General features: G+C 43.7%; 2 protein-coding genes across 2 annotated transcripts in view; both read right to left on the bottom strand.

Moving 5' to 3' along the window:
* The window catches only part of Ccdc82 (coiled-coil domain containing 82), a 155716-nt gene that overhangs the window by 72840 nt on the left and 56346 nt on the right, over positions 1-26530 (bottom strand). Inside the window, exon 10 of the mRNA XM_063265043.1 lies at positions 1-26530. This exon is cut by the window's left edge and continues 72840 nt beyond it; it is cut by the window's right edge and continues 15477 nt beyond it. The gene's annotated coding sequence lies outside the window, so the exon portion shown is untranslated.
* Positions 1-26530, bottom strand: part of Maml2 (mastermind-like transcriptional coactivator 2) — a 317444-nt gene that overhangs the window by 277755 nt on the left and 13159 nt on the right. The gene's annotated exons all lie outside the window — the stretch shown is intronic.

Below are 26530 nucleotides of genomic sequence, written 5' to 3'. Positions count from 1 at the left end.
TTTAGTGCACCATGGAAAGGCTGGAAGGGAAGTCAGCAAAAGTGAGATAAGAGGCTGGCGAGAGGGAGGATCCCTGTATCAGGTGACATCATAAGAGGGTTCATGACCCCAGAAGCTCTGGCCATTGAGTCAGACAGGAAGAGGGCTGATGATGACTGCCGAAAGACCAGCAAGATATTTTCACAGACTCTGTGGAAAACATGGACAGGGCGTAAGGCTAGTTCTTAGATCTGTTGTCACCACTGGGTTTTTAGACATCTTATCAAAACCACTAAGCCTTAGTTTCCTCATCTGTCCAATGGAAATAATAGTCACCCTATCAGATTATTTTGAAGTTATAATGCTCAACTGTTTAGCTCATCTCTGGTCAACGGTAAGCATTCATAATTGTTAATATATTATAACTATCTTTATGCTTTTCAATGAACCTCTTGGCATAATAAATTTTAATATCAACTGATTAAAGGTCCTGGGAGTGTGTGTGGTGGTGGTGGTGGTAAGAGCCTTGTATACTTATATTTAGTTGGTAAATATAAATAAGAGTGAAAACAATTCCCTCACAACTGCCAAACAGGTGGTGAAATTCCATCCCACAGAGGCAGAAACATCTTGAGAGTAGCCTCCACTACACGGCAAGATCACAGCGCAAATGTTTATAAACAATAAGCATTCAGTTTCTTAGCAAGAAAACAAATATTTCTCTTCTATCATTACACCTATAATTTGTTTTTTTGTTTGTTTGTTTATTTGTTTGTTTTTTGTCAACAAGATTGGAACAGTAGGGAAAGTGGATGGAGCACAAAGGACCTGAAATTGGGAGGCCCAGAGAGTAGCATGGGGCCGGAGAAAAAGGGCTTCTTCACATGTTCAGCCAGTGTGCCTGCCCCTCCCCAGCTTTGTCCCAGCTCTGCGAGTAACTTCCTTGAGGTTGTTGATAGATTCCAGAGCAGAGCCACTGTTCACACAGACTCCAGTTACTTCAACCATGGCAGCCTATGGGACACGTGGTAAAGCAGAATGCCTCTTGGGACTTGGATGATCCGTGATGAATTGACTTGAACAAACATGATTTTTCTCAGGATTATTCCCTGAATTTTATAGGAATACATATATAACAAGTGCTCCTTGTGAATGTATATTTACCCAACTGGTTCTTATACGATACATATCTTAAGTGATTTAAATTAATTTACAGCTTACACACAATAGCAGAAGATGTAGGAATGAGTCAGAAGCAGGAAAAATCTTCCAGTCACTTTGTGAGTTGTGTTTCTTGGAGTCACGCTCAGATAATGCATTTGAGTGCTAACACTTTCACGTACACAGATTAACAACTCTGTCAGAGGAAATCTAAGTGGAACCATGACGCACACAATTTTACAATTGTTATCACCTGCCAATGTGTCTAACTTAGCAACTCCTTGTTGCCTACAGCCATCAAGAAACCATTGTAACCCCATTCCTTATACCTTGCAGCCTTTATTTAGTGGTCTGTACAAGGAGGTCTGCATGCTACCTTCTCACACGCTACCTTATTAAATCCTTATAATAGCCCCATGGGGTATTTTTATTATTAAGCCCTTTCTATTTAGGCAGGGTATGAATCTATGCTGATGTTTCACTTCATGGTGTTGTCTAGTACATTAACATGGTTTCTACCCATGCACACCCACATTGACTGTGGATCACAAAGACAGAACTCGTTCTACCATGGGTTGTACATCTGCTGTGCCTTGCTCAGCATCTATGCATCCCTGTTTCCAGAGAGGAGCCCACTCTGGTGTGTGGCTGTCAATCAGTGTGGCTTCCTGTGCTGACAACCAAGTGAGCACTTTCTCCTGGAGGCACCCTGAGGCAGCATCTCCTACCAGAACAGGCAGCCTTGCTCTGGGTCTTTCCTTTCTCTACATTTGATTATTCAGACTGTTCAATTCTCTGCCATTGTGTCCTTGTAATGAATTATTTCTCTCATCTGCCAAAGGCTGTATGTATGACTTGCCACCAGCTAAAGCACGGATGCACACCATCACTGCATGAACATTCTTGCCTGTATGTGTGGCTGCCCGGGACAGCCAGTCCATCTTCTCCCATAGCATGTAAGGCTCACACACCTATTATCATAAGCAGCTCCACAATGCTTATTATTTTTGCACATATCACTTTTTCCATATTTTGGATTCTTTCCTCTGAAAGATTCCCAGAAGTGAAGTTACTAAGGCAAAGGGCACAGATATTATTATAGCTCTTGAAAGATATTGCCAAAATGCTTTCTAGACAGACTCTGCCAACCTTTAATGAATTCAAGGGCTCTTAAATGCCTGGTAAACATTGACCGTTCATGTAGTTGTGGCGTTCTGCTGCTCACGTTTCCTGACTCTGCTTGAAAGAATGAAGCCGGCGACTCACACCTTCCACAGGCGACAGCACCTCCTTCTCAGGCATCTGAATCATTTCCCCAAATGGTGGTTTGTTTATGCATTAGCATTATAGAAAATTCACATAATTTACCAATACGTAAGTTGATCGAAGTATCATGTAATGTCAGAATATCAGATGTCTTTTCCCACGCCAGCCTTTGCAGAATTAGAGTCACCTCTTCCACAGAGACAGTCGCCTATGGACCAGACCACAGAGGAAGACGGGGAGAAACCATGTTCTGCGAGTTTTGCTGAGGTCTGTTATCCACAAATAGCAGTTGAGATAGCCCCTTGCAACAGCACTGGTTTGTTCCAGTGTGTGTGTGTGTGTGTGTGTGTGTGTGTGTGTGTGTGTGTAGGCAAGGTGTGAAGGTCAGAGGTCAATTTGCTGGAGTTAGTTCTCTCTTTTTATGATGTGGATTGCAGGCACTGAACTTAGGTTGTCAGACTTGGTGGCAAGGGCCTTTGCCAGCTGAGCCATCTTGGAGTCCTAAAACTTCTTACACAAAAGGGGAAAGGTCTATTATTTTCCTCCTTTGAACTCTTCTAAGGCCAAGGGTCTGTCTGAGAAATAATGATTGTATAAGCAAATCAGACTCCAGATGAGGCCAGATGAGGCAGAACATAAGTTATGAACTGAGTGTCCCACAGGAACAGAGCCAAACACCCAAGTACAAATGGTACCCAAACAGGTTGGACATGAGGCCCTAAGATTACCTGGTGCCTGAAGAATCTCCATGACTCCTTTCTCACCCTAAGCTGCTTGGGTTGGTACAGCACCATGGTAATGGACCTCTGCCCAGAGTATCTGAGAAAACAAAAACAAACCAAACCAAACCAGGGAACTACTGTTCCAGGTCAACACTCCCACCAGTAAATGTGTGCACAGTTCTTGTGTATGGAGAAACAGTTTTGGAGACGCAGATCAGTCTACACATCTACTTCTCTTCCAATCAGGAATCAAATAACACAGCTTTGAATCGCAAGCCTGCCTTAGTCTGATCTCAGGAGAGGGCTGGTTATGCTGAAGTTCAGCACTCCCTCCTGCTCCTCAAAATGAGAAGTCAGGTTAACTTCCATCACACTTAGATTTCTAGAAAAAGTCTAGAGTCTTCTCGACACTGGGATCCACATGTTTCTGGGTTACATAGGAAGCTCTGAATGTCCACTGCGGGCAGATGGCCATTGAAAGATTTTAAGCAGGGACATACACAAAAAGTTATATTTTAGAAATGTAACTGGCCAAAGAGTGGAAGACAGGTGGAGGAGAGAGGTCAGCTTGGAAGAGTTGCAATAGTTAAAATGCAAATGAGCTGAGGTGGACCTAGCAAGTGAGAGGTGGCTCTCCCTGGGCTGAAGGAGCTCAAGGATCCTCAAAGAGAAAAAAAGGAAGCAGCCAACCACTGAATGCTGTGTGCACTGTTACACATTAGGCTGTTTTTGCTTTTACTTAAGAAGCTACTGACTCAACCAGTTTTTGCAAATTCCAAAGTTCTGAAAGTTACAATTCCCTGGGCTGAGAATAACATCCCAAAATATCATTATTAAGTCAAGAAATCCTCATTTACCAAGAGGGAAATAGGGTTGTACCATTTGTAACAACTTCTTGATGCAAAAACAGAGGTCTGCGGCCAAAGAAGACCACTTCCACCCATTCAGAAGCAATTTTGTATAATTCTCTTAAATTAAAACCACTGCATTTTAAAACAACATGGGGACAATGAAAATATCAGAAGTTGCCAAAAGCTAGAGGGCAAAGAGGCATGGGCAGGGAGAGTTCACGGGGTTTGGAGTACTGAAGAGATTCTACAATGCCACAACTGAGGGTACAGTTGTATAGCTATAAAACCTCACAGATTATACATGTATGTAGAGAAGTGGTAACATGTCAGCCCAGGTTCAGTAACCCCGGTACATGGACAGCCTGGTGCAGGGTACTGATGATGCTGTAGCCCATGCATGTGTGTGTATGAGTGCGGGGACTGAATACAGCTCTAAACATAAGCTGTCTCCATGGCAAACATCGATTGAACTTTAATTGCTTGTAAGGACAAGCAATATTTATCCTGTATAAAATAAACTTGAAAGTCTACTAAATGAGAGAAACCTGTTAAATATGTAACCCACCAATGGATGGGCCATTTCTCCAGGGCCCTGGGTGACCTCTAAGTTGCTAGCCAGTCATCTCGCCCACGAAGGGGACATGTTGCCTGTTAGAAAAAGTTTCCACAACTTTCTTGGTTAACTCTTCTGAATATTACCAGAACTTGGAAATCCAATCCCTGAAAGTTAAGGGAGATGAAAACATCTGTCTCTGGGCAAAAGCTGTCCCTTGCAGGTCAAACTGGGTGAAAGAAAATAGCCAACCTGGCAACCAAGTGAACCGACAAAGCAGCAAACCCTGCGGAAGGAGATCCCAAGGCATCAGGTCTGCTCCCACAGAACGAACTTTAAAGGTCCCGTGGAGAGCTTGTCCCAGTATTTTAGCGCATGAAACATGACTCTCTTTATGTGTACTCAGATCCTGTAAGTTTGTAAGTACATTCTGGAGAAAATGGAGCCCTTTCCTTGAAGCTTTGCATTGACCGTGCCCTCCCCGGCCCACAGTGTTGAAGGGGAAGGGTGAGTATGCTGGTATCTGTTTGAGGCTAGAAAGGACAACTGTGAACTTCTCTCTTTCTCCAAGAATTCTCTGGAATGGATGAGAACTCTTCAAAAGACTGGGCTCCAAGAGAACTTCTAGGCAATGTCTACGGGCACAGAGCACAGTGGAGTCCTGATCTGGACCTGAAGGGCTGAGAGGACTGCTGCTACAGGGGGGCCTTGATTATCTGAAAGAGCAACACAGTTCACGAAGCTCCAAAACTTTCTTTTATGTAAACTTAGATATGAAATTTTTACATGAAGAAATCTCCCGCTTTCAGTAATGGTTGATGATGCATGCAGACTTGATCAGGTTAGATCAGGTTCTGGGTTAAATCAGAAGGTCAAATGTCCAACTCCCCTGCATCAGCAGAAGTCCAGAAGAGCCAGTCTAGAGACTCTATTTGAAAGATACCGTCTTGATCAATTAATTTTTTTCACACTAAAGCAGTTGATCCAGTGAACATGTGCCGGATGGAGATCAGGTGGGAATTATGGGTGGAGTGGTTATCTGACAGCATTGTAATCTTTACCAGGGTTCTTTATATGTACATAGTTTTGCTTCTTTGTGGGTGTGGGCACGAGGAATTGACTTGGTTCTCCTCCAAAACTAAAGGGCTGATCCCATAGATCACCAAAATGCTGGATCTGCCGATAACTGCTGAGCCTAAATAAAGCAAACACCCATTCTTCGTCGGGTCCTGGTCTGAGAGCCATCCTGCGCTTTGTGACTACATAGGATCTGTTCTGTGCACTCCCTCAGCTCACTCATGGTGCTGTAATAAGTCACAGAAGCTTGGCATCTCGCCCAACAAAACACAAACTCTCCTGAAGTCCTGAGCTTTCCCATGGCAACATCACAGTCACCAACACAGCAAACAATTGCTCTGCTCCCCACTCCTGCTCCCCCTTGCCAGCAGCGCAGGATATCACCATGGCCGCCCAGAGAACAGGGCTAATTACCATATATGAAAGGACATAGTGCTGTGGATCCGCTCACCCTCAGCACTGAACTTAAAGTGAGATCAAAGCAGGATAAGCTTGGAGAGTTTTCCTTATGCTTCCACTCTGAAAGAAGAGCGAGGAGCTGTGTGTAAAGTATATTCCGAAGGATTAATGGTCTCGCTGCCCGGATTACCAAGTGGCCCTGGCTCAACCACAACCTTCATACAAAACTCCCATTCACATCCAGCCCAGGGGCTCCGCACAGCCTGAGGGAGAGCCATCTTAAAGCTGCAGCTCCCATACATGCCTGAGTCTGCAAAGTTGGAACCGCTTTCAGCCAGCTGTGTCTCCAACAGGAATGGCAGGTCTGCTCTGGGGCAAGGTGCTTCAGTAGCAGGCTGGGTGGCATCTCCTTTATACCCTCCTTTTAGATTTGACTGGTATCCTTGAGGCGACTCATATAAAGTGTCTGTTTCCCTCAAATTCCCCACAATGCTAATCTCTCCTACAGTAATCTGACTTCTGTCCACTCATTACAATGATCTACAAAGCACAGGGAAACAAATGACTGTGACTCATAGGTAGGTGGGATTTATGGGTGGGCATAAGGTCACATTTCTTGTAATTTTTAAGTTTTGATTGTCTCCCCTCTGGAGTTGTGGCAAAAACTCTCCACACCATCACAGAGGACGCTGGCCTTTTTGCAGTTGTAGACTCAGCATTTATACAGTGCTGTAGAAAAATGTAGGAACGCCTGACATCAGAATTGAACTCAGCCTTGATGGCATGCCATTTGAAGAGAGTTGGGGTGTTACTGGATATAAAAAAAAGTATAGTATACTAATTGAAGGTGATATCTTAAACCAGGAGGGGAGTAGAATCCAGGGGTTTGCTAAACCGTAGCAGAATTCTGGAGTGGAATGGAAGCCTTTCAAACAGACATATGGGCAACTGGTATGCCACTCAAGACTCTATGTATTTAAATGCTAGCCATCAAGGTCTGTTTCAGTGACAATTTAAATTATTGTGTCATATCCTTGCAAGGCTCCAGGGACTTGGACCTGACTGAGGTGGCGAGAGAATGGAGAAAGACAAACGTATAGATACACAGAAATAGCTAAGGTTTGGGTGACTGGAGTCTCTGATAGGAAAACCACAGCCTTTTCTCTCTCCAAAAAGCTCACTGTGTTTATTTTATACAGTTGAACAGGAGTCAAAGTTTTATCATACAGCCGATAAAAGAGGCGGGGTTATTACATATACATAAACAGGGAGGTAGGGCTATACAGCAGAGCAAAGCGATGGCTTAGCTAATCTCAGTAGGAGCAGTCTCTTTAGGGGACCATTTCTGGAGGAGAATGCTATGGTGAACATTTTCTACACTCCATCAACATCTGCACATGGACAAAAGGAAGGCTTTGCCATTTCTCTGAGCCTTAGAAGGGGAAGGCTTTGCCATTTTCCCATGAGTCCAAGGCTAGAGTCCTTGACTTGGCATGAACACGTTAAGAGCACACACTCACTTAGGCTTCCTATGCTGACTAGTATGATATCATTCTAAGTGCTGGCATCAGCTTTTCAACCTCATAGCAGATTGTACTGTATTCTCCATTATCCAATCATTCCCCTAAACAATCAGTGTAACTACGGGAGGCTTTAACCGAAACCTACTTTGGACATAAAAATGTTAAATTAATGAACAAAGGCATGAGTTAGAAGTGTTCAATGTTCTCAGAAGACATGTCTCAAAACCATTTCCATGAATAATACCTAGTCACTTGATTTAGCTAAAATCTAAAGAAAGGAGTCTCCATGGGGGAAGCCTTGGTGTTGTGTTATTTTGGTTTATTTTTGAAGTACGTTTGCTTTGTTTCCTCCAGGTCCTTAATAGAACCTAAAATCTTTGAGGTCAGAGATCACATCCGTACCATGCTGCCTTACACATAATAGACATGGAGCAAACACTTAGGAGATGAAAGATTCTCATTTGTGCGCAGTTCAGGGAAGCACGTATGTTCTGCGTGCTTCTGCTCTGTGTACTTCTGTCCAAACACGAAGACGTCAGAACAAAGGCAGAAGAGATGGCTCGGAAGTTAAAAGTGTCTGCTGCCCTTACAGATGACCAGATTTCGGTTCCCAGCACTCATGCCCAATGGCTAACATCCACCTAGAACTCTAGTTCCAGGCAGTCCAGTGCCCACTTCCGGCTTCCACAGGTACCTGTACTCATGGGCATACACCTCAATTCATACACACGCAAATAAAGCAAACAAGATAATTCACTGAATAACTGAATTAAAATAAGTGAAATAAAATAAGTGAAATAAAAATTATTGGCCAAATTAATCAAAACAGAGCTAAAAAGAGGAAAAGAAAAAGAACCAAGTGTCCTTAGTGGTGTCTCCTGGCAAAGTGTTGAAAGTTCTGGACAAATGTTTTCAGCCTTTTGGAGCAAATGACTCCCACAGAGGTGAGTAATTCAATTCTGTCTGATGTTCAGATCGGAAGGCCTCTGGATTTTAGTACTCGATAATGCAGTCACACTCTGAGGCCAAGGCTCCAAAATCACCCCCAGTTTAACCCCACAGATGTGATTTCATAGAAAGACTCCAGTAACTGCAAGCTTTTAGTTTACCATATACTATTTTGTCCGCAGCTATATTTATTCAGTGTTACCTATGACCAGGTCATTTGCAGGGACAGCTGCATCTAGCCTAGTTTTAAGACCTTGGAATCTATCGTGAAAGAAAGGGATGGTATAGTGATGACGGTGATATCTAACATTACTAGGTACCATCTCCACCTTCCCACAGAATCTTCCCAGCAACACTGCTGTGAGGCAGGCCCTAGTATACATCGCTTGATGGAAAGAGAAGTTGAGCCTTTGGATGAAATTACTTCCCCGAGTTGTTCAATTAAAAGTGAATCTTAGATTCTTAAAGACTTGTCTATTTTTATTTTATGCATATAAAGTGTTCTGCTTGCATGTATGTATGTATGTGTACCGCATGTGTACCTGGTACCCAAGGAGGCCAGAGAGGGCATTATGAGCCAACATGTGGTTGCTGGGAACTGGACACATCTCCCTAGGTCTGACACTCTGCATTCCAATACTCATGTTTGTAGCAGTTTTGATATTCTGTCTACCGCGTAGATAATGTACAAGACTCTTTAAGTTTCCAAACTGTATGAGGAAAAACATCAAGATTACTTATTATCATATTTAGAGCCCAGAAGTCATATCAATGGCTCAGTTTATTCTGTAATTATGTCTGAAAGAAAATTCCACTCTGAAAAAATAGCACTAACTCATATTGTCTCAAAAATTAAAGATTTACTAAGTAATCTAAAACTCGGAATGTAAAAGTCAGCTACTTAGGAGAGATAAATATATGAATATAACCTTTGAGATTAATTTTCACAAGAAAGTGCCATGGTGACCCCATTTTGTTAGCTTTATTACCTTGGGCATGATTAGCGCATGCCAAACCTCACCCAATGTGACCTGAAACTGCCAGAACAAATGGGATCCCAAAACCATCATTCAAGCAGTCACAGTGCCCTACATGAGTTAGGGATGCTCAGTATTGAAGGAAAAAAGGCATTGTGACCCTATTCACCAAGCACACATTTATGGATAGCTTCTCTAATAAGCAAATTACTAAAGCAAGAGCATGTAACACTCTCCTTTCTTGTTCTTAAGTTGGCAATATGATTATCCCTGTAGCTTTTGTAACACACTATCTTATATACTATGAAAATGCTGGGACGGGTCATGTATGGAGTCTCAGGATGGGAGAGCTAGTCCTTAGAAGGCTGAAACAAGAGAATTAGAAGTTCAAGGCACTTTTGGGCTACATAGAGAGATGTTCTAACAAGAAAACACTGGACTAAAGGATCCATCGATTTGACCTTTTTTTGCTCTGTCTAAGTCAATCTGGTTCACTTTCGTGTAAAGAAGCTATCTCTAGTGTCTGATCGCCCATGGTTGTTACAGCAACCAACCAAGTAAGCAAACTGTAAGCTATAAGTTGCTATGCAAGTTTATGAGACTTACAAAATGTAGTTTTACAATATCATTATGTAGATGGAGAGGCACACATTAACTCTATAATAGTACAGTAGCAGTAAACAAACCAAGAAACCTGGTCAATCTAATGGCTAACACTTACAGACTTCTGCTATCTCTGAGTAATAAGTTAAATACTTTATAGGACTCATCTTGCTCAACTCCACTTCTTTGTGCATCACCCCATTTGTACACGAGGAAGCTATATGTATCAGAGGGATTACACAATTTTGTCCAAGTGTCACGAGTTCATGCTAAAAGGCAGGCAAACACTCAAATCCTGGACCTGGTGGCTTTTAATAATTCCATTCTGTCTCAGTATATTTATACGCCTTAGGAAATTATGGAAATCTATTCACAGCCTGTCCCAGAGTCATAGGAACAAAGGAAGAAACTGAACTAGAGGAAGAAACAAACGCCCACACAATTTACTGTAATTCTTTTGTATGAACCAAGAAGTAATGGGATTATCAAAGGTATCAATGTGAAGTTTCTATGAGACCTATACGTGACTCAGATTATCTTCAACCTTGAACATCGATCACTCCCAAACTCTCAAAGCATAACCTGAAGAAAACATCTCCATGATGGAGAAGGTATCAGGGGTAGCAAGGGTTGAGGAACATTGCTAGACAGCTCAGTGTCTATCCACGATTCCCGAAGCTGAGCTCAGCTGTGATGTGTGTTGACGTTTTCAAATTCCATGTGGAAGGTCTTCAAATTCTGCTTGTAGAATGGGGCTAAGGAACGGATGGATCGATGCACACCAGACTTAAAAGCCTTGGCATCCAACTTGCTTAGATTTGGATTTACCATGAAGTAAAGTGCATAGGGACAGTTTCCTGTTTAATCACTCAATGAGAATACTAATAATTTGTAGTTAAGAAACTGAGTGTGTAGATAAATGAGTGTTACACTAGATACTTTTTTGAACATCAGCTTGACCTCACACCCATCAAATCACCATTATCTCTGTTTTGGGTGTGATTGAGCCTAGAGTACAGATGTTTTGTAAAACCATAATTCCTGACTACCAAATTACAGATACAGGGTCAAAACAGAAATAGAACTCCAAAGGTCGCCAACGTCAACACCTACCCCGAGAAACTTAAAAATGAAAATCCCAATCCCTCACCCTGATATAGAGGGGACAGTAATGGGTGTTCTAGTGACTTACCCATAATGCCAAGGTTCCCTGGGACACTGCTCTATCCACTAACTCAATACATTTCCCTTTCATACTCCTCTCCTCAGGCAAGGCCCTCCACATGAAATCTCCATTTCTTTGTGTTTGTAAGTATGTGTTGCAGTCGGGGTATGTATGCTTGTGTCTGTAATTATGTGTTTCTGTGGGTGTATGTTTGTGTGTAAGTGCATGTTGCTATGGTCTATCCTCATGTGTGTATGCTTGTGTTGCTGTGGGTGTATGCTTGTGTATGTGTGCAGTGTGTGTGGGGGTGTGTGTATGTGTGTGCATGTGTGCAGTGTGTGTGTATGTGTGTGTATGTGTGTGCATGTGTGCAGTGTGTGTGTGTATGTGTGTGCATGTGTGCAGTGTGTGTGTATGTGTGTGTATGTGTGTGCATGTGTGCAGTGTGTGTGTGTATGTGTGTGCATGTGTGCAGTGTGTGTGTATGTGTGTGTATGTGTGTGTGTATGTGTGTATGTGTGCAGTGTGGGTGTGTATGTGTGTGTATGTATGCAGTGTGTGCGTGTGTGTGCGTGTGTGTATGTGTGTGTATATGTGTGTGTGTGTGCAGTGTGTGTGTGGGTGTGTGTATGTGTGCAGTGTGGGTGTGTATGTGTGTGTATGTGTGCAGTGTGTCTGTGTGTGTGTGTGGGTGTGTATGTGTGTATGTATGCAGTGTGTGTGTATGCGTGTGTGTGTATGTGTGTGTATATGTGTGTGCGTGTGTGTATGTGTGTGTGTGTGCAGTGTGTCTGTGTGGGGGGGGCTGTGTATGTGTGTGTATGTATGCAGTGTGTGTGTGTGTGCGTGTGTATGTGTATGTGTATGTGTGTGCGTGTGTGTGAGTGTGTGAGTGTGTGTATGTGTGTGTGTGTGCAGTGTGTGAGTGTCTGTGTATGTGTGTGTATGTGTGTGTGTGTGCCAGCTGGACTGAGTTTCAGGTGCTTCATTCTTCATCTTATGTTTGAGGCAAGATCTCTCAGTAAACCTGCAGCTTACTAGTTGGCCAGGCTGTGCGGCTAGTGAACCCCTGGGGTTCTCCTGCCCCCTTCGTCCCAGGGTTGAGATTAGGTACACAGTGCCATTCTTGGCTTTAGGTACAGATACAGGGGTGAACTCAGATCCTCATGCATGTACAGTGAGTTCTGTCCTGGCTAAGCCATCTCCATGGCCCCCAGTGTTTCTATTTTTAAATTTTGTTTGCTGAATCCCTTGGGAGATACCGGGTTACAGAAAAAGAAAGGGGGGATGAGGATGTAGCTTAGAGGTAGGAGGCATGCACAGTGTGCACAGGGCCCTGGATTCACTCTCCAATACTACTAGCATGGTATATATAATAGCATTACTGATTCAATTATGTAAATAAAGAAAAGGGAAACATCTCAGGTGAAGTGCCTAAAGCAAGGGGAATTTTCTAAGGTCTCCTAAGGCTAGTTGTGCTGAAATCTTGCTTAAACCTAACCTCAGCTGATAAGATTTAAAGATGGAAAATTCGAATGAAAATGAGGCAGGAGTCAAAGGTGGCCTCTTAGCCTGTGGCCCCCAGCTGAGCCCTGCAGCTGCTGTTTATAAATCTGCTGCCTCCTAGGCTGTGCCACTAAGGTTCTTCTGGACAATACGTTCAGCTCTCAGTGGTTTGGCAGTATTTTAAGTCAGCTCAATATCCCCTCTCCTAATAAGAACAAGACAAACTTGTTTAACATTTCCTCATACCACAGATTTTTTTCAGCAGGCCTCACCCACTCCCAGACAATAACAACATCCTTCCTGTGGGTTGGTGACCAGCTCTGCATCTGAGAGGTACAATAGGCTTTTTACACAGTGGCATTGCCACCTCCTTCCCTTTGTTTCAATTCCTTCTAGGTTAACCTGAAACACAGGGAAGCAGGAGTAGTCTACTTTCCTTGTTTTCCAGAGTAGTTGAACTCTTCCTGCCTCCCTTTTCCAAGGTGCCTTCCCATTCCTGCTTGAGTCAACCACCATTCCATTTTCTACCTAGGAGATAACTTAGTCTACTTTTATCCTCAGAACAGAATAAATATTTGGTGCAGAAAAAACAGCTTTGTCTTCATTGAACCCAGAGACACTGTTGCCATGGGAGTGTCAGGGGAGACCATGTTCCATTGGGGTCCTCTCAGTCCTGACTACCAGCTAGAGGACTTACAAAGCCAGCTCATGACACAACAGCCAGAAAGGAAGTGCATTCTACACCCACACTTTAGTAAGTTAAACAGAGCAACAGGTGTTGACTGTAAAAGTTGAAGTTCTAGTAGGCACTAGGGATGCTTCTGAAACCCTACAGTGGGGCCTGTAATTAAAGCTCATCTGTCGAAGCTGCTTTCTTCAGTTCTAGAGAGTGCACTAACGAAGAGGTTCTCAGTCAGACAGACTTCATGCCCAGAGAGTGCTGGCAGATTCGACCTGCCATGGTGCTCATGGTTAGATGTGTGAACACAGTATTTATTCAAAGGGTGAAAGAGAAACGGGGGAAGAGATGGTGGGGGTTGGGGGCAGTTGTCCTTCTTAATCTCAAAGGCTGGAAATGGTGCCTCCAAGAATCCCTAAGCAATTGGTCTGGTTGCCTATAAAACACATTCCTATTTCGCCTAATTTATTTCACACATGTTTTCACTCTCTCTAGGGATTGGATTTCCCATGTGTTTTTTGCAGTTATCTTACTGCTATCTTCTTTCAAACTTTAAACTTAATTAGTTCTTGTGTCCTGGGATCCTAGGCCTGTTCATAGACTCTTTGATGCTTTGGTCTTGTTGGCCTCAGAGATTCTAAGACACTTGGTTTGACCTCCTGAAGCTTTCAATCACCCAGTTTCATTGGTCAGCTTGGTGCAGTTTCCTCCTCCCCATCCTCAATACGGCTCAGCAGAGAAGAGGGCAATCTGCTCTGTCCTCACAGGCATTTGGTGCTGAGTCTGAGTATGGCTACCCAGCTTGTCCTCCGTCCCTTGGCAGGAGGGCAGGCTGTGAGCAACTCTTCTCTCTGTAAGCTTCAGTCCATACAGCCCAACTTCACATTTGATTTCTTCTCTGGCCAGTGGGTGATGTCAACTGTGAAGGTCGCCAGAAGAAACAGACTCCCGTGTGCAGCTTTCCTATCCCAGGGACCAGGTTCTGTTGTCACTCAGGCTCACATTCTTCATCAGTAATTCAGAAAAGAACAGACTAAAACCAAGGGACGGCGTGGCCCCTGACTTAGTTTGGACAGATAGAGCAGTGTGTATTCTATCGAATATTACAGAAAGATGAGTTTATTTCAGAAAGCAGAGTCCTGCGGTTCCTTCTGGAGTAGAGCAAGCTGGGTTGTTGGTGCAGTCGCTCATAAGCAGCCGATATGTTCTAAACCCTGTGTATACCTCAGGCACATCGCTGGAGATCACAGGGTGGAGTTTATGTGCTGAAAGGAACACCACCAAAGTAGGGACATAGACAATGAAAGTTGTAGTGCCATGGTTTAAAGAAAGAGGGTGGGAGAAAGACAAAGAGACAGAAGGGAAACCCTACAGAAGAGATATTTAGGGACTGGGGCTTTTGTTTGAGATGACACATCTGACAGTATGTGGCAGCTGGCCATGTGGTATATGTGGTGTGTGTGTGTGTGTGTGTGTGTGTGTGTGTGTGTGTGTGTGCGTGTGTGTGTGTGTGTGTGGTATGTGTAGTGTGTGTGGTGTGGGGAGTAAAGGGATCTATGCAAAGAAAGAAGGGTCCTGACTCACTTGAGAGTTACATGACCCACTTGAGGCTAGCAATCTATAGTTGCTGAGAATGGGGGAGTGCGAAGGAAGCAGAGCAAGGTTCCTAGATGTAGAAAAAAGAAATCCCATCTACCAGGGAGCTGGAGGCCGGAGGATCACAAGTTCAAGGCCTATCTAGGATACAAAGCAAGGGCATAGAAGCTTGACCAACTTAGTGAGACCCTGTCACAAATGATAAAGTCTAACAAGTGGCCTGGGGATGGAGCTTGGGGGTAGGGAGCTTGCTTAGTATGTGTGCTTACCATTGTGGGTAGTGGGTTCAAATCCCAGCATCCAATCACCAATCCTCTTAAAGGAGACAGAGTCTAGTATTCCTAGTACTCACAGGCCTTACTGGCTTGGTAGGATATCATGTTTACTGTACGTCAGACATTAGGATTCTGTGAGGGTTGTCAGCAGATATATGGTGAGCACAGTCTTATCTAAGAAGGCAACTGGTGCTGATATTTTTGGAAGGTACTAGAAGGGAGATGGACATGATACACCCAACCAGTGAATCAGGGAGTTAGGAACAGATTTGCAATAGGTCAACCCCAAAAGCCTTCAAGCCACAGCTTAGAGATGGAGCTGAGACAATGGCCCCAAACATAGAAGGCAGTGAGAAGGCCACACCTGGTGGACAACCAGTAACGCTTAAGAGTTAAGTGCTTGGGACCTTGGTATTCTTATCCGCTCAAATCCCCCTCTGGTTTCACTTGTCCTTCAGCTTCGGGCCTGCATTCCACAGATATTCCCAGGTGCCCTGTCCCTGCATGCATTCTGAAATGATGTCTGGGAGAGTAGTAAATTGTTCCATTCCTGTCACACAAGAAGCTGCTGGGGTTTCCACAGAATGGGGCCCGCACCTTGCCTAATCTTACTTTGGTGGCTCACAAAGCATGGGGAAATCACCGAGAAGAACCGATGGCTTCGTGACAACCACGGTGTGGTGCTGTTAAAGCTAAAGGTCTCCACTCAGACCTAAAATGACTAAGCCAAAGTGAGTGACAAACCTCCCAAGTCTGAGTTTCCCTACAACCTGGCTCTCCAAATTTGAATGAGGAAAGAATCTGCTGTCGGAATACCACTCCAGAGCTTCTGACCCCAGATTCTCAGGGGGCACCCAGACTGTTAAGCACATTTCTCACCCGTGAGACACTCAATAATGGCTGATGAATGGAAGATACGGACTCTATAAAGATATTTTCCCAATTAAAAAAATCCATATTCTGACCTGATTAATTTAGAAAATTTGAAGAGCATAAAAGCAAAAGAGCAGTATTTCCTAGGGTGTTGTTTTGAAATGTATTGTCCTGTGTTTTATGGTCTCACAGACAGATGATTTTCCATTCTATACACACATAAGCTTGTATAGGTCAAGAAATGGCTGCCTCTCCTAGTACTGCAACCAACTAGACCATGTTAGCCTGACTGTAAAACATCCCTTCCCCTGTTAGCCCTTCCAGTCATATTTTAGAAAGGCCATCATTTTAAACCAACCCGGACTCCACTGGAAATGTTACATTTGTTCAAATCTTTAGATGGCTCAAGGGATTGTAGGTTTCCAATGTATACATTTCCTGCCCTACAAAGGCTGGTGAAATCAGGGTGTGTGTGAGAGATGCACAGAGCTTCCAAACATCAGGTATCTTCAAATATCATGCCACATACCCCCACGGAAAGATCCCGGCCTTCTGGAGTGTTACACTCTTTCTGAGGTTTCTAGAGTCCTTCTATCCTCACTGGCAGTTCCTCCAATGTGTCATTCCAAAGAAGAAAAAGATAGAGCTTAGTACAGAGCTGGGGTTACTCAGGCTCAAGAAGGCTAGGTGCTGCCCTGGGGAGAGTGAGAGATGTTCTGTCTCCAGTATGAAACCTGACAAAAGGAGACAGACACTCCTGACTGACTAGCATGTGTCCTGTTCCTCTCCAGAGCCTTTGTACCTACTTCCATCCCACCCTCGAGCCGTATTAGCCACACACACAATATAAACTCCAATAAGAAGCCAGCAGGTAGATTTTGGAGCATATTAGGACTTAAGGACTAGAGAGAGGCCACTGTAGGAAGGGAGGACTCTGGCCAGCATCCCCTAGGAAACAAAGATCTCTTGCCCACAACTGTGTAGGTGAAGTTCGAAACAGTCTCCATGCTCAGTCAAACTTTCAGGTGACTGCAGCCCTAGAAAGTGTCTGGGTTGCAACCCAATAATCTATCCTGGACTAGTCCTGACCAATAAAACAGCTCCTCAATTCATGAACCTCAGAAATTGTGTAGGACAATAAGTATGAGCTATGTAGCAATAGATAATGACACGGCTAACAAATTCTGTTAATGTGTCAACTGGAATTTGACTTTTGAACAACAACAAATCTTGGTGTCAGAGTATTTTGAGAGCTCAACTTTATAATTTCTTCCTCCTAAAAGCTCTAAAAACACCTGACATGTTTTTACAGTCTGCTATGGCATCTACTCCTTTGCTACTCTTGAATAGTCATGCCCATGTGTATCTCAGATGGTCAAATCTGCCCTAACCCACTCCCAAAGAGAAAAGCCATCTTTTCTTTCCAGGAAAAAGTTTCCTGTTGACAATTGACATTTTGATTCTACTTTAAATGTTTATAACTCAAGCTCTATAGTCAAGGAAACACCATAACCCCCAAATGAAAATAACTAGATACCTTTTGTATTGACATAATTATCAGGAAGGCCATGGGCAAACCAAACTCCATACACGGAAGTCTAGCCCTTAGAAGAAATCAGTTGAGATTTTCAAACTTGGTAAAATACCTAAAGTGATACCAAAAAAGGAGAAGGAAGAAGAGGAGAGGAAGGGGAGAAACAAGATCAAGAAGCAGCTACCATGCAAAGAACAGTGATTAGTAGGGAATGTTAGGTGCTCCTGAAGAAGTGTCAGTTACCTCCCTATGACTGGCAAAGAGAAGAGAGTTCCACAAACTAGGTAAGACTGCCCAGATATCATGGGTGCTTTGTGGATTAGGCTATGTCTAGGAAATACTCTGTGTCCAATTTTGTTTAATTGCCCACAGGAATTCCCTTATCTTGATTGCAATTTGTATTGTCCATATACTCGTGGGAATGTGGGGCCAACCACTGGAGCATAGTCAACCTCCCAAGAGCCACACCTGTAAAGAAAATCAACTCTGTCCTCTAGAGCAGTGGTTATCAACCTTCTGAATGCTGTGATCCTTTAGTATAGTTCCTCATGGTGTGGTGACCCCCAACCATAAAATTATTTCTATTGCTACTTCATAACTGCTACTTCATAATTCTGATACTGTTATGAATCATGGTGTATTTATTTTCAGATGGTCTGAGGTAACCCTCATAAAAGGGTCATTCAATGCCCAATGGGGCCCATGACCCACAGGTTGAAAAACCATTGATCTAGACGCCATCAACTGTCCACAGAGCCTCGATTAGATGCGGGGCTCATGAACCCCTTTGTGCTCCAAGCTAGAGTGCTGAGTGAGTTAACTAGATGTGGGGGGAATTAAGTGGAGGTGTTTGGGTTAATTGTGATGAAAACTACTATAATAAATTCTCAAAGGATTAATAAAATGCATTTTAAAAAAATAAATAGTTGCACATTGTCAAAAGGGGAGACAGAATGAAGTAGAACACGTTCCTTGCTTTATTGGCTGATTTATGCCTCTTGCCATTTAATGCCCCATAGCAAGCTAATGATGGAGCACAGTCAATGGTGTGGCAGCGCATTGGAAGGCTAAGAAAAAGGACACTTTTATGCACTACCTCAGCTCCAAAGTAACTTTGTCTAACATCCCCAAGAGTACCATTCTAGTCAATCCCTAGAGTTCCTTTGATGAGTGCTCCTGACAGCTCCAGGAAGAAGCACATTGTTGTTTCCAGGGAAGACGTCCCATAGAACAGCCCAACTATTGCATAAGCAGATTGAACTTATGGGCAGAATGGACCACTCCCATCTGGGGCTTGGCTGTGTTATTCTTCTTTCCTTATCCATCTTCTGTGATGGTCTTCAATTCATTAATTCTTCAATTAGAAGGGGGACAAGAGAAGGAGGGAGGGAAGGACAGTGTGTGTGTGTGTGTGTGTGTGTGTGTGTGTGTGTGTGTGTACATACATGTTCCTATAAGTGTAATGTGGGCTGGCTCAGAAACTTCCAAGAATCTTCCTGTCCTCACCTCCTATCACACTGAAGGGACACTGGGGTGGGATTATGAATTCAAGCTGCTGTATCTGGCTTTACCTGGGTTCTAAGAATTCCAAATCAGGGTTTTCATGATTGCATGGCAGGCACTTTAACTCTCTGAGCCTTCTCTCCCGGTTCCACATGTCTGAATTTCTTCTTCCTGGAAAATCAGCTACCTAACTTGACCAAATGCCTACACCAAGAAGAATGTTCTTATCTTTGGAAGCATTTAAGAAGGAGAGACATTTGAAAGCCAGGCCAGGAAGCATGGTAATAGACCTTGCATTACACAACGACGACGACTGTAAAGCAAACAGGTTCAGAGCACAGTCATCTGGGAGACAGAATATCTGAGAACCATATGCTGGCCTGTGTTCATGCTTCTCTTCCCGTGATGCAAGGAGGAAAGCATCGTTTTACTGGAGGGGTAAAATCAACACTGAAGCCACGAGTGTTCCAAAGAGATCCAAACAGAAGAGATACACTTGTTCCTCAATTTGATGGCTTCCAGGCCAACTTACCTGCTCAGTGAGTGGCTGCCCATGGTGGAGAGTCATGACCCCAGCAAAAACACAGTGACCTTATACATGACCATAGACAAACTCTGAGGGTATGTGTCCTCCAATGCGCCAGCTTTGGTGAAAAGCTAACACCGAGGAAAGCTGGTGTTCCTCCTGTGATGAGTACAAGAATTTGCCTAACATTGCACTCAGAATCTTAAATCACAAGAGGAAAAAGCCAGAATCTAACCTCTTAATATTTAAATTCCTGAATCTCCCACTCTAAGCCATAAGTCACAATCTCCTCAAACGATTAAGATACATGTTTGGTTACCCTACATTTCTTAAAGGGATCAAAATAATAGGTATGTGTTGCTATAAAAATATAAAAAATAGGGGGCTGGGGATTTAGCTCAGTGGTAGAGCGCTTACCTAGGAAGCGCAAGGCCCTGGGTTTAGTCCCCAGCTCCGGAAAAAAAAAATATATATATAATACAAAAGTATATGGTTGTCTTTTATCCCCCACTAGGTCCAGCACCGCAGTGCCCCCAATATATCTGCTAGATATCTTGGCGGAAACACATCCCAACTCCACGCCACACACTTTCCTACACTCAAACCATAAACATACAAAGCCCAGTACCATCCATCCCTTAAGAACATTAATAACAACCTTGTAAATACACAGAGCAGAATCTTAACATCACCTGCCATGGCTTCCCTCCCTCTCCCTCTCTCTTCTCCTCCCATAACAGTCTCCTCCTCTTCCTTCAAACTTCTCTCCCACCCATCCTTCCTTCTCCTCCAATGACAGGCCTCCTTCTATCCTGTACCTGCCCCTCACCTGTATTGTACAAATTCAATGGGGAGAAGGTTCTGGTGAAGTCACCTGAGTCCTGAGCACGTGACTAGGTAGCTGTCCTTGGAGCAGTGGAATTAGCATCAACATACAGATAACTCCAGGGCATTGTATGTTTAGGTGGGCAATTATAACTTACCAATTGGGTCAAAGGTTATTGTGGTGTGTGTTCTTTTATGTGACGGTTTGAGTGTAGGAAAGTGTGCGGCAGCAGGAGACACTGGGCTGCCGCGGAGCTGGGATGTGTTTCTTGCATGGAAACCTCTTGGGAACTAGATAGGTAGAGAGATTGCTGCCAGGCTCAGAGAGAGGCCTTCAGCAGTGTGATAGGGGATGGAGTAGAGCTGATGAGATGCTTTGCTGACTGAGAATTAAGATATCCAACAGATATCTTGGGGCACTGGTAAAAGACAACCATATTTTATTTTTTATATTTTTACAACAACAGGTATGTGTGCAATACTCTTTCCTTTTCCAAATCCTATGTATTATTCTGTGAGGGCCTCAGATATCAACAGTCCCCCAATGTCCATGGATGGAATGATGAGAGTTTGGGATCCTGGTTAAGGACTTCTAATGGAACAAGAAAAGTCTTTAGAACTTAAATACATCTATAGAATGTTTTTTATTATAAATACACATGATCTCAAAGGCGTAAGTGGTTTACAAAGTCAACCAGATTGACGTCTTTGAGTAGGTCCAATCATTTAAACATATGCAGGACATACCACCCCCACCCCCATGCATGTTTGATTGGCATTTGTCAGAGTAAAATGATCCAGTGGATTAATTTCTCTGTCCCCCCTTAAATTAGCAATATGACTAGACCATCAAATTAAGCAACCAAACACAAATCCCTTCCTTTTCTTCTTCCTTCCTTCCGTTCTTTCTTTCTTTCTTTCTTTCTTTCTTTCTTTCTTTCTTTCTTTCTTCCTTCCTTCCTTCCTTCCTTCCTTTCTTTCTGAGATCATGTATTTTTGAGTTAGACAAGTGGAAAATAACAATCCCGGAGGCCAAGCTTTTATTTTTTTTAATTTTTTCATCATAACAACTTTTCAACAGTTAAACCACTTCAGTAAATATGAGTAAAGAGACAGAGAGCCTAGTCACAACACATGTTTACAACTAAGTCAGAGACTCTTAAAAATAGGGTGTTTGATGGTCCACTGCCAAGATAGGAACTCCAGCAGCCTGGGGTGCCAGCTAATAAGAACAGTCCGTGTGCTGATGTCCCAGGAAAAAGCTTCAAGCCAGTCCTCCAACATTCACTAAGAAGGTCCTCACACTGACAGGGAAAGGCACTATTTAAATGCAGAGGTAAGGTGAGAGGGCAGGAAGGCTGCAAGTGTGAGAGGCCAAGCACAAGAAACTGTTAACTGGGGCTCTAATCTGCAGAAGAGAACAGACTTGGGGACAACTAGTTTTCTAGAAAACAGGGCAATGGTGCCCAGATAGATAATACAACAGACAAAGAAGACCCGGGCTTAGGGAACCAGGCACAAAACAAGGTACATTTGGTTTCAGTTCAGATTCCTGATACTGGAATGAGCAGAACACAGACTGGGAACCAACTCCACATTTCCTCCTAGAGCTTGCTGCTCTGGACAACAAGCTCACTACTCCAGAATTCCTAGGATTCTCCTTCCTCCACCCCAAGCCTTGACTTCTGGTTCTTGAGGCCTTGGAGCACTTTGGGAATCTGGCAAAACCATGGAGTGGACTCACATTGCACATGCATGTAAGCCACATTATAGAACTTTGCATTCTGTACGGAGTAACTTGGAAACTCAAGAAGCTAAATTTCCTGCACAAGAAGAGCTCCCGACAGGAATGGTGGGGGAGCTGCATTCTTTTCCTCTCCATTCCTGAGCCTGAGGGCAGGACTTAGACACAACAACAGATTTACTGAGAAGTGTTATGGAAGCTTATAGCAAGATCCAATTCCCAAAAGAAAACTCCAAGGATGACTCTTATGTTCTGGGCTTTGTGTGCACCATTTCCACCCTTTTTGTGGCTACCCCCATCCAAAGAACAACTCTTTCAGATCGTACACAACGGAGATGGTGTCTGCGGGGTTTTCATGTGTGAGGATCTGGAGTGATCTGGTTGTGAGTTGTGGGGGGAAGAAGGGTGTCCACACCACACTTGCGAAATAGAGACCGCACTATCTGTGAGGACCACAAGGTGAAGGCGATGCATTTCTGAGCATAAACTCGTTTTCTAAATGGATTGTAACCTCCCTGCAGCATAATCAGGCCTCGAATCATTCCTCCGCAGGAATTAACATTTCATCTGGAATGTGCATTGAAGATACCCCTGAGCATAAAGAACCTATCCCAGGGACCAGCCATGCCCATGGGGCCGGTGCGGATTATGACTCAGCATCGCTCTTCCCGGTGAGCACACGTTTTATTTCAGAATCCTTCACAGGCCTTCCAGGTGGCTGTAGAAACCTATCCCAGAATGCAAGCCAAGGCTTATCTGTCATTCATGGACTCTACATGTTCCAGCACTTTCCGAGGCTTAGCAAACAAGAGACTGGCAACTTTCTCAGATATAACCTTAGGCATCCTTCTGAGCTGCATCTGCAGCTAGGATGACTCTTGTGTCCAACCAGCATGGGATTGCAAATACTTTGTTGCACTTGCTTACAAACTCAGGCCTGGATCAGACATGAGCTGGAGTCTGAGGACACCAGCCTGAGTGTCTTCTACACACAGCAAGGGCACTGATCGGAGGTAATGGGCCTCCAGCAGCTAGCAACAGTTCAAATTTTTATTGTACCACTCCTCAGCCCTCACCTCTATTTCTTTATCTGCCAAATGGGGATAATGTCAAGGTTTAAGTACAGGGAAATGAATTAATACTTCAAAAACATCTATAACGGTGTCTGACAAATTCAACACATGATGTGATTTTAAAAAGCGTGCTGTATTGAAAGGTCATGGCACAGAACCGCTCACTCTGTGCATACACCACAGTTGAAGGGGTTGTGATGCTCGAAAAAGCTGGGAATAGTGGCCCACAGCTTGAATCTCAGCACTTGGGAAGCAGAAGCAAGTGAATCTCTGTGAGTTTGAGGCCAGACCTGCCTATGTAGTGAGTTCCAGGACAGCCAGGCCTACATCATGAGACCATGACTAAAAAAAACCCAACCAACAAAGAGAGTGCCTGTGAGGCTGCTGACTTGGCCCTGTCAGTCATAAGGCCTGAGTTCAGTCCCCAGAATCTGCATACAAAAAGCCAGGGTAGGTAATATGTGTTTGATTATCACTGGGGAAGGAGAGACAGGAGACTTCCTTGCGGCTCTCTGGCCAGTTAGCTTAGGTACTTGGTGAGTTCCAGGGAGTAAAAGATCATGTCTTGAAACAGCAAACAGACACACATAAACAAGCAAAGAAGATGGATAGCACTTGAGAACCCCAGCGGAGACATCCTCTGGCCCCAACATATATAGAGACCCACGTACCTACATATACATATATGCAAGCATTCACACATATACACAAAAGTTTGTGTTTGTGTATTTGTCAGTATTGTTCAACATCTGCTGAATGATGCCTGCCAGATGTCTGACACTACAGGGGAACTTTAATTGGAGATAAATATATCTTTACCTCCATCAAAAATGTCACTGATTAAAATCCCCTACCATTTTCTTTCGGTAAAAGAAAACATTCATCAACTTAAAGAAATGTATTCTCCACTTGTGTCTGAAAAGTCTCTTCTAAGCAGATAGCTGCAGATCTCTCCTTTAAGTCCCATCCAAGATATTACTCAAAAAAGAGTAACAGAAAGGAGAAGAGCTTACAGATCAGGTGTGATCCCTATGAAGAACCATAGAGACTCTCCTTTGAGGCCTCACTTTACAGGACTCTGCAGCCCTTCTCCACGACCCTGATACTGGGCTCCTTGGAGTCGTAAGAAACAGCAGCTAAGTGTTTACTTTCATAAATTAAACCACACTCCCACCATGACTTTTTTTTTCACAAATTGATGATTGAAATAAGAAAATGGAAAGTAAGAATAAGAAAAGAAGACCCCTTTCCAGCCTCCTTTATTTTAGTTTGGACTCCAACACCCTCACTCCATTCATGACTGCCATTCCTTTTAGAAGAGTCATCGGCTTCACGTTCTGTGTGGGTGAGCTTGTGAAGAGCGTCACTGGCCCAGTCTAGCTGCAAATGCAGTTAAGGATTTGTAACCCGACTTCCTGGAGGTCACTGCCAGTGTGCCCTGTAGCGGACTACAGGCTTGCAGGCTTAGCACAAACAGGTCTAAGCCCTTTCCACTTGTCTGGAAAGCCAGCTCTGCAGAGAACATGTGGAGACGATGTGTGAACCTGCCATCCACACACAGCACAGCTGGGATTTAACAGTATTGTCCCTCAACTTCTCCAAGTCTGTTTCCCATTTGTACAGTGCAAATAGCTGTACTGACAGCTCAGTGATAGCACCGGGTTTCTGTGAGGAAAAGGTGGATGCTACCCATGTCAGGTACCGCTATTATTACAGTTGGCGCTTCTGAATGCTTCCTGACAGATGGCTATGCCATATCCCCCAGTGTTCCTGGTGCTAATTTTCTAACCATAGCTTTTCTGATTCTATTTTTTCTTCTCTCTTCTTTTCCCTCTTTCCCCCTTTTCTTTATTCCCTTTCCTTTCCTTTCCTTTCCTTTCCTTTCCTTTCCTTCCCTTCCCTTTCCTTTCCTTTCCATTCCTTCCCTTTCCTTGTCACTTTCCCTTCCCTTTTTCTATCATTCCTTCCTTTCCTTTGTCAATTCTGAGGATCAAACTCAGGTCCTTAACACTGGCCAAAGATCAACACTCCACCCAGTGTTTCCGTTCTCAAGCAGGATGGCATTCTCCACTAAAGGAACCGCCAGCATTTTCTCTACAGTTCTTGACCCTCGGTGATTTTTTGGTAGAAGGACTGCAGCAGCTCTAAGGCACCAAAGCCTCACTAACAGCATTTCCCACAAACTAGTGAAAGCAGAACCAGGGCTGAGCCAGGAAGACTGGTGGGCAGAGCTGCTATGCCGAAACGAGCAAAGAGAGAGAACTCTTAGGGCAGACATTTTCTTGTGGCTCTCACTTTGCAGAGTGCTTCTCAGATTGGCTTTCCTTTAATTAACCGAGATATGTCTTCAACTGAGGAGCACGTGTTGTGCATTGCCAGTCACATTTGTCATGCTCCTTCCCTATTTTAAGCTGTAAACTCCATCCAATGAGAAATTTGGACTGAGGCCCCAGCACATAAGTACTCAACATCTACACCATCCCCCTTCCTTACACCAACACTGTCCTCTCCGAAGAGACATGAGTAGAATTTGAACCTGAGAAAAAATTTAAGACATTAGCGACCCTCTGAATCTTTCAAAAACATCCTGTTTTTAATCACATTAATACACTCTCTCCCTCCAACCCTCTATCCTAGGTATGTTAAATGTATAATTAAATATGTAGGACCTTGGCATAATCTCTTCTCCTTTTCTTCTTCTCCCATTTGAAAGCTAGATATGATAACTACAGGTTGCAAACCAACAATCCGGCAACTGATTGAACAGATATTTACTGCTAGCTCCAGGACTTTAAGGGCCTGGGATGATTGTTGTAAACAAGACTGTCATGGCCCCTGGTCTCATGGAGTTTATAGTCCCACTGGGGAAAGAGAAGAAACACAGAAAACAGGAGTTCAGATAATGATAAAATAAATTTCATGCTAAAAGTTATGAAGAAAATAAAAACTATGAGGCGAAAAGATGCAGGAATTAGGGAGCCAGCCATACACACACTCTTTTAAGCAGTCGCTGAGGTCTAGCCAGGAAGTGATGCTAGAGCTCACTTTTGTATGACACGAATAATTCAGCAGGCAGAGTACTGCGGAGCCAGATCCAACCAGGCGCTGGAGACATGGTGACTAGCCTAAGAGAACTACAGTGGTAGAAGCCTGGACCAGCCTACAAGTTTCC

This window comes from Rattus norvegicus, chromosome 8, assembly GCF_036323735.1.
Source record: "Rattus norvegicus strain BN/NHsdMcwi chromosome 8, GRCr8, whole genome shotgun sequence".
NCBI lineage: Eukaryota > Metazoa > Chordata > Mammalia > Rodentia > Muridae > Rattus > Rattus norvegicus.
Note: the sequence above shows the minus strand (reverse complement) of the source record. Positions and strands in the feature narration are given on the sequence as shown.